General features: G+C 60.7%; 1 protein-coding gene across 5 annotated transcripts in view; it reads right to left on the reverse strand.

Moving 5' to 3' along the window:
* Positions 1 to 7,395, reverse strand: part of BCL9L (BCL9 like) — a 28,491-nt gene extending 21,096 nt beyond the window's left edge. The window contains exons 1-2 of one of the 5 annotated variants that reach the window (XM_045483064.1): positions 6,707 to 7,395; positions 210 to 267 (exon numbers count right to left, since the gene is read on the reverse strand). The gene's annotated coding sequence lies outside the window, so the exon portion shown is untranslated. The remainder of the gene's footprint in view (positions 1 to 209; positions 268 to 6,706) is intronic. The other 4 variants (XM_045483059.1, XM_045483063.1, XM_045483060.1 and 1 more) reach the window with 4 other exon arrangements.
* Positions 7,396 to 7,420: the final 25 nt, after the last annotated feature.

Genomic DNA, 7,420 nt, shown 5'->3' on the forward strand with positions numbered 1-7,420 from the left:
CACTGGAGTGGCGCTTTAACCCTTCCTGCCCCGCCCCGCCCCAAGGCTCCGCAGCTCCCCTCCAATGGGTGTAAGAGAGCGAAAGGAGAAGTGGGGGCAGAAAGCCAGGAGGAGGGCGCCCAAGACAAAAAGCCAAGCGGGAGACTCTGGCAGACAAGAGAGCAGCGAGGAGGCTGCGGAGGGCACACACAAGCACACGGAGCTCTCACCTCAGGAGCAAAGTGTGACGGGCTCAGGCTCAAGGGTGTGGTCTGGGAAGGGGGCTCCCTGTGGAGAGACGGTCAGAGCTAGAAGCCCAAGCCAGCAATCTCTGCCCCTGCTCCTCCCATAACCCCAGCCCTTCCCCCAACATGCACACCACATAAACGTGTACACACAGACACACAGCCTGCAGCTCCAGGAAGTCTCTGAGCAACTCGGACACCCCCACCCCACCCCCAACTCCAGAACTTCTGTGGATTGGCTGGGAGCCAGGCCTGACCCAGCTGCTGCACCACACCGCTCCCCCTCCCTATCCTGGAAGCAGGAAAGGAGAAGGCACTGGAAGATGCCTTTGAGAGAGAGAGAGAGAGAGAGAGGAGGGGCCGATGACTCCCATGACCTGGCCTGAGGTTCTGGGGAAAGGATGGATGGGGAGACCTGAGGACCCTGGCTTTCAGTGCCCGCCACCCCCAGGGCTATCCTATGTCAGAGAAAAGAAGGGTGCCTCTCCTGAGCCCCTGTGTGGTCTCTTTGGCTACACCCCTTATCCCCTGAAGACGCAAAATCCCCACCGGCCTCGGTGGGAGGACCTGGGGTGAGAGAATCAGGCTTAGCCGTTCAGTAGGAGGGGGGCTGGGTGAAGCTCCCACAGGCAGGCGGGAGGGAGGCTGGTGGCTGGGCTCAGTTTGTACTGGGGGTCAAAGGGGAGTTCTTTTCCGAAGAATTCTGGGAGAGACGCCAACTAGAGCAAGCTGCTAACCACCCCTCCCTCTCTCTCTCTGCACTGGGGGCAGGGGGGTGTCCCTGCCAACCAGACTTAACCCTGTCCGGACTGTGCTGTTCCCAGGCCCGGGATGGGGGAGTTGGGTAGGAGACTTCCAGTTGAGCTCAACTTCCAGTTCAAGGGGGGCAAGTGCAGAGTTTCTGCCAGAATGAAGCTGGTTCCACATAGCCCCATCTGGTAGCACCCTGCCCTACCGCCACCTGGGTGACTTTTCTAGGCTCATCTCCTGAAGGTGTCTGCGGTGACGTGTGTGTGCGTGTCTCAGAGACAGAGATTGAGAAACAAACTGAAAATTCCTTGCCAAAGCCCTCCCCTTGCTGGGTCACTGAGCACTGTACCAACCTGTGCCTCTACCCCTCCCTTCCTCCCACTGTGTCCTGGGACCAGAGGCCATGGGGGTGGGGGAAAGGACAGCTTATCCTTCTGCCTACCTCCTGCTGCTGTCTCCACAGGCCCTTGACTCCTACAAACAGCCCCTGCCGTGGCCCTCTTCTTCCTCACTGATTTGACCCAAGTGCCACTGGAGGGAAGCATCCAACTATAGCCAGAGATCCCAGGATGGGAAACTGAGTCATAGCGAGACATCAGGGTTTCCAGTGCCTGGATCCCAGGCTGACATAACAACATAACTCTGCTATCACCACCCTTGCTTTAGCCAAAAAAAAAAAAAACCCCAAAACCAAGAAACAGCCCCTCTGGCACCACCACCCCCTCCCCGCCCCACTGCAGAGCACAGTCTAACTGCAGAAGGGACGGATAAGATTCAACATCAGGAAGGACTTCCCAGGATCCAAGCTACAATGGCAGCTGGCCCCACCCCAAATGCCTCATATTTCTGGGGTGAAACATCACACCCCTAGGATTCCAGCCCCTTCTGTCTTCTGTGAAGGTGGGAAACACAAACGTCTTGTGTCGTTTTACTGTCTGCCCCTAGCCAGAGAAGTCAACTTTCCTGAATCTTAAATTAGCCACCACCAAGCTCCCAAGTCTGATATGGCTGGATGTTCCTCATCCCTGCGGGAAGGAAGTGACTGGGGTAGAGGGGTAATCCCCTTTCCTAGTCCTTTCGGGCACCAGGCCTCCCTGTGACAGCCGCCACTGTATCATCAGGTCAAGGAGACGGTGCACTGATAGTTTGGGGATCGCTCAAGATGCTGGGCATCTGCGAGGGGCAGAGGAAGAGAGGCCAGCCCTGGGGATAGTTTACCCCAAAGTCTCCCCACTCCACCACTTTCTCTCCAAGGACCACGGAACTGCCAGAAGCCTTGGCCCCACTCCAGGAAACCTCCCTATCAAGGGACAGAGGACTCCATGTCCCAGGTCGCTGCAGGGAGACCTGTGACGACACACCCCAGACATGTTCAAAGGGAGGAGGAGAGAAGTGAGAACAGAAGCAGAGCACACACGTGCACAAACGCACACACATCCACACACGTACACTCATCAAAGAGACACAACCCCAGGCATACCCACTCCTTACAGATACTCCCCGTAGGTGCAGCTGAGACACGGACACAATTCCCAAAGACACACATCCGAGATACCTCCTAAAAAGTAACCCCAAACTCCCTAAGCACGGCTCAAAACCCACAGAGGCTGCCATCCTCGTAAAGAATGAGGAGATCTCAAGAATCACAAAACACATGGGCCAGTCACACAGAACTGCTGACAGAAGATACACCCACAGTGGGATACACACATACACTGGCGTGCACGCGCACGCACACACACACAGAGTAGTATGCACGTGGCTGAGTGTTAGCACTCAAACTCACACACACATACCCTGGCAATGCACAGCGTGAGGTCAGATTAGAGGACTAAGTTCTGGGCTAGTGGGGAGGAGGGGAGGCAGAGGGGGGTGGAGAAGTACTCAGGGATTTCAAAACAATCTTGGTTTCGAAATGCTGGAAATGCTGGATTCAGGGCCATTCCCAGTTGAGGCTGGGGGGGGTGGGGGGGGTGGGGAGTAAGGGGGAGGGGAAGACAGGCCGGTGCAGGGCCACCAGCCCTTTGGAGGAGGGGGTTGGACAGAGGGAATCCCAGCCTCCTCTGGGAGAAGGGGGCCTAGAAGAGACACCAAGGTTAGGAGGGGCAGGTGGCCCAGGACCAAGCAGGAAGGGCCTGGGGTGGAAAGGAGGCAAAAAAGGAGAGGGCTCCCCTTTGGCCACTGACTGAAAAAGTAAGAAGACAGGGAGGCCACCCCTCCCCTGAGGAGTGAGAGGAAGAGGGAAGCTGCCTGTGCCCACTTCCCCCAATTATGGGCAGTGGTAAACACCTTCTCCCCTACAGAGTAGCCCCCTGGCTGCCCTTCTCCACCAGCCAGCAGAGCCCCAAGGTGGGCCCAAAGCTAAGGGGTTCGAGAAGGTGGGGGGATAGCTAGGCCCTGCAAGGCTCAGAGATCTTTCCTGGGACCCGAGCCTCCCCATACTCAGAGCAGGGTGGGAGACAGCTGCCTGGGAACCAGGAGCTTCCCTCTTCTTCATTGGGGGGGGGGGGGGGGGGGAGGAGGCTTTGGGGAGACTGAGGGAGTACAACACACCCCCGCACCCAGGAAGTCACCCCTTTCCTCCTAGGGCAGCAGAATGCCCTCCATGCCCCTCCCCCAACCTCTGGGGAAAGTCGGCAGTTCTCTCCCAGGGAGAGGGGAGGTCAGGCCAGGCTGGGGGTGGGGCTCTGGAGGCCTGGCCCTGGCACCCGGCAGAGGAAATTCCAGGCTGTAACTCCAGGCTGCCTTTAGGGCCGCCCATCCAAGTGACATGCAGCACCTCAAGAGTGCTAGTATGGGGGCGTCCTCCACTGAGACCCTCAGCTCCCAGCCTCTGGCTACCTAGCCCTCCAATGGGCTCTAGCCCCAGCTCTAGTAGATAAAGGACAGGACCTGGGGAAACTTAGGACTCTCTGGGTGAGCCTCCACCAGCCCCATCCTGGCCCCTTGGCCACTCAGAGCCTCCTTTTCCCAGATCCCCGGGGGGCAGCCCCTACAGTGTGGCTAAGGGTGGGCAGCTGCCAGGGCTGGCAGGCAGGGGCACAGATGCCAAACTACAGCAGCCGGGCGCTCAACAGGTCGAGCCAGTCCCTGGAACAGCCAGCCCCACCCCAGGGAGAGCGGGCCTGGCAGAGGCTCCCTGCCCGCGGCACCCAGCCTGTACCCGCTTGGCTCCCACGGCTGCCCACTTTCCCACGGTGCCATCCCCCTCTGCCCCCTCCCCCCGGGTCAGCACCCGGGCAGCGCCCAGGGCTCCTGGCGCAAGGAAGGGATGCCATTTCCCCGTCACCCCTGGATGCCAGGCTCTTGGGGTGCCTCACTACCAGCAACCAAGGAGCCCCAGAAGAGCAAGCATGGCATCAGGACAACAAGAACTCCAAAGTGCCCCCCACCTCCTTGCAGGCTTTTCCCGGTCCTGGGGAGACAGGACACTCAGACACCCTGGCTCCCTGCAGCTGCCCTGTCCCCTGGGCGCTGGGGCAGAAGTTCAGCCTGTGGCGCCAAAGGCAGTGTGGGGGTGCCCCCAGCTCCTGTCTCAGACTCCCTGGAGGAGGGGCTGCAGAGCCGGGTGACCGCTGGCCCCTTCCGCTCCTGCCAGAGCTTCTGCTACCTGCAGCGCTGGTCCCTTCCTTCCACCCCACTCCTGGGCTCCACGGAGCTCCGTCCCAGCCACTCCCCCACAGGCAGGCATCCCCCCTTTGCAGGCATCTCCTTTAATCTAAAGCAGGTGCCAGGCATTCCAGCCCTGGCTGAGTCGACATTGCCACCCACTAGGCCTCTGCCCAGAAGGCTACTGCCCTGCTCATTCATGGAAGTCGAGTCCCCAGCCCAGGGCTCCCGCTTAACCCAGGTACCCAGACACTGGGATGGGGGCGGGGGGCGGGAACTCCCCAGACAGGCACGGGCGCCCAGCACAGGTTCAATAAGCAAGTTCACTGGACCCCACGTTACCACTGCTGTGCTAGCCCCAGATTTCTGTGGACCACCAATCCCTCTCCAGGACTCTGTAATCTCTTCCCGCCTTGACCCTCAACCCCAGTAGTTAAAGACTCCTTTTGAACCTCCACATGGACCTCCACAACCCATCTCCAGCCATAGGGCCCCTGCTATCCCAAGCATAAGAGTTACTCTCTGGATCTAAGATTATGCCATTCTATCCCTGACCAGCACCTTCGGAAACATTAAGCTCCCCTTCCCCTAATCAAGAACAACACAGGTAAGCAGAGAACCTCTGGAGGGAGGCGGCGAGAACCAGACCAGGTTCTCCAAGGCCAAGGAGCCTGATCCCTTAGGGGAGTGAGCACCTTCCTCCCTTACCAGACTTCCTCGGCCCCTCACCTTCCTTGCCCATTCTCACTGCCCATTCTCACTGGGTCCTGAGGCTTCTATCAGCAGACGATTCACAGATGACACCAGAAAGACAGGGCCTAATCACGCTCTTCCCCTGGGGCCACGAAAGCATGGTCTTGACCCAGAGAAGGCGAGATGGTGCTGGGGGTTGTGGGGGGCAGCAGAAAAGCCAGGCCCAACAGAAGTGGCTGCTTGCTGGAGAGGCTGAGGAGCAGGGAGAACCGGGGCAGTGGAAGCCCACCCACCCTGGAGGTCTCACTCAGAGAGCTGCCCAGAGGCATCAGTAGGATTCCAGCTGATACAGTGTGCAGACAGCTTTCCTAGGTAAAACAGGAAACCAAGGCCAAAGATCAAGTGGGCCTCAAGCCCCCTATCCCATGGCTCAGTCACATGCCCAGCTCACCTTTCCCAAGCAACACTTTTTCTCTCTGCAGCAGAGCACCCCCCCCCCCACACACACACACCCAGACACAGACACACACCCCAAGCAGCAGACAGACTGAAGGAGGAGGGAGGAGGGGTGTCAGAAAAACCCGGAAGGAAGGAGGCTGGACAGACAGACAGAAGCAGATCCTGGCTTCACTGCTCCAGAGAGACACCCTCCAGACTCCCAGACTGTGAGGGACACTCTCTTTCTCTGCTCCCAAGAGGGAGAAGGGGAGAGTAGACTTAGTGTCTCCTGAAACCAAATTCCAGTAGCTCTGGGATAGTACATACCCCCAGACAAGTGAGAAGCCCTAAGCCTCACTTCTCTTCCCCATATTCCTCCCCCACGGTCTCCGGGGGGACCAAGGCAGAGGGAGCCTCCCCTTAGCAGAGCAGGGACACCTCCAAGGAACTGTGCGACTGCCCCACCCCCCAGCCAAGCCCACACCACTGAGAATCCTTGGCCGGGAGACTCCAGTCACAGCCCCTGCTGCACCTAGGCACTGCTTGGGGGCAGAGGGTAACCCCAGCAATCCCCAATCCCAATGTACCTCTTTCTGGAGGCTCCCATTAGCCAGGGGAGGAATGCTGGGGTGCTGAGACCCAAGGGGTTGGTGAGCCTGGGAGGGGGACTACATCTCCCAGAAGCCCCCAGGGCAGGGTTGCTGCTCCAGCTGGCCCAAGGCCGGCCTTGTTCTCTGCGCTAGGGTGGCAGGGTCCCCTGATTGCCCCTAAGCCCTCCCCCCTGAGCTCTGGGGCTGCCAACCTGATTGGGGGCCCAAGAGTAGCCACCACAAACCCTGAGGGCGTCCCCCACCCCTTAAACAGCCTAGGGGTGCGTGCCAGAGGGCAACAATCAGACTGTGTTCCCCCTTCCCAGTTCGAACTGGATCTCCCTCCTCGCGCCTCTGCCTGCCTGGCATGACTTTCGCCCTCGGCCCCAGCCCACCCCTCACCTCGCGCCGGTCGGGGGTCCTCACGCCAGGCCGGAGCTGGACACCATGACCAGGTCAGGGTCGGTGACTGGATTGGGGTCCTCCGGGTTGCCAGTTGGAGGTGCGGAGGGGGGCGGGCAGGCGGTGATCTTTTGATGCTGGATGCCTTGATCTCAATACCAGCCCGGGCCGGGAGAGGGTATCCGAGGGTCTCTGGGCGCCTGGGTTCCTGCCTCCCAACCGCCGAGCATGGTCTTGGGCGCCGGACACCGGCGGGAGAGCGTGCACACCCGCCCGGCCCGGGGCTCGGGGCTGGGGTCTCGGCCCCGAACCTCAGGGCTCCGGCTCCTGCTCCTCCTCCCTTCCTTCCTTCCTTCCTTCCTTGCTTCCTTCCTCCCTTCCTTCGCCTCCTCCTTTCACTTTCCCCGAGGCCCGCGGGGACGGCGGGCGCGGGGCGGGGAGGGGGCTGTCTGGGCGCTTATTGTTGGTCGGACGCCGAGGGTCCGGGTCGCAGCCCCCGGGCGGCGCGGCGCCGGGGGACCCAGGCGTGCGGGCGTCCGTCCGGCTGGCTCCGGGCGGCGGCGGTGGTGCAGCGGCCCCGGGTCCGGGGCATGTCCGGCCACTGGCTCCGCCGCGCGCCGCCGCCTCCCCGGGCTCCCCTGCGCTGCCGGAGCCTCGCTCGCCCCTCCACTCGGCTCCTCTCCCCAGCCTGAATAAGCATCGGGGCTCTCTGGC

Source organism: Leopardus geoffroyi, chromosome D1, assembly GCF_018350155.1.
Source record: "Leopardus geoffroyi isolate Oge1 chromosome D1, O.geoffroyi_Oge1_pat1.0, whole genome shotgun sequence".
In the NCBI taxonomy this organism is placed as follows: domain Eukaryota; kingdom Metazoa; phylum Chordata; class Mammalia; order Carnivora; family Felidae; genus Leopardus; species Leopardus geoffroyi.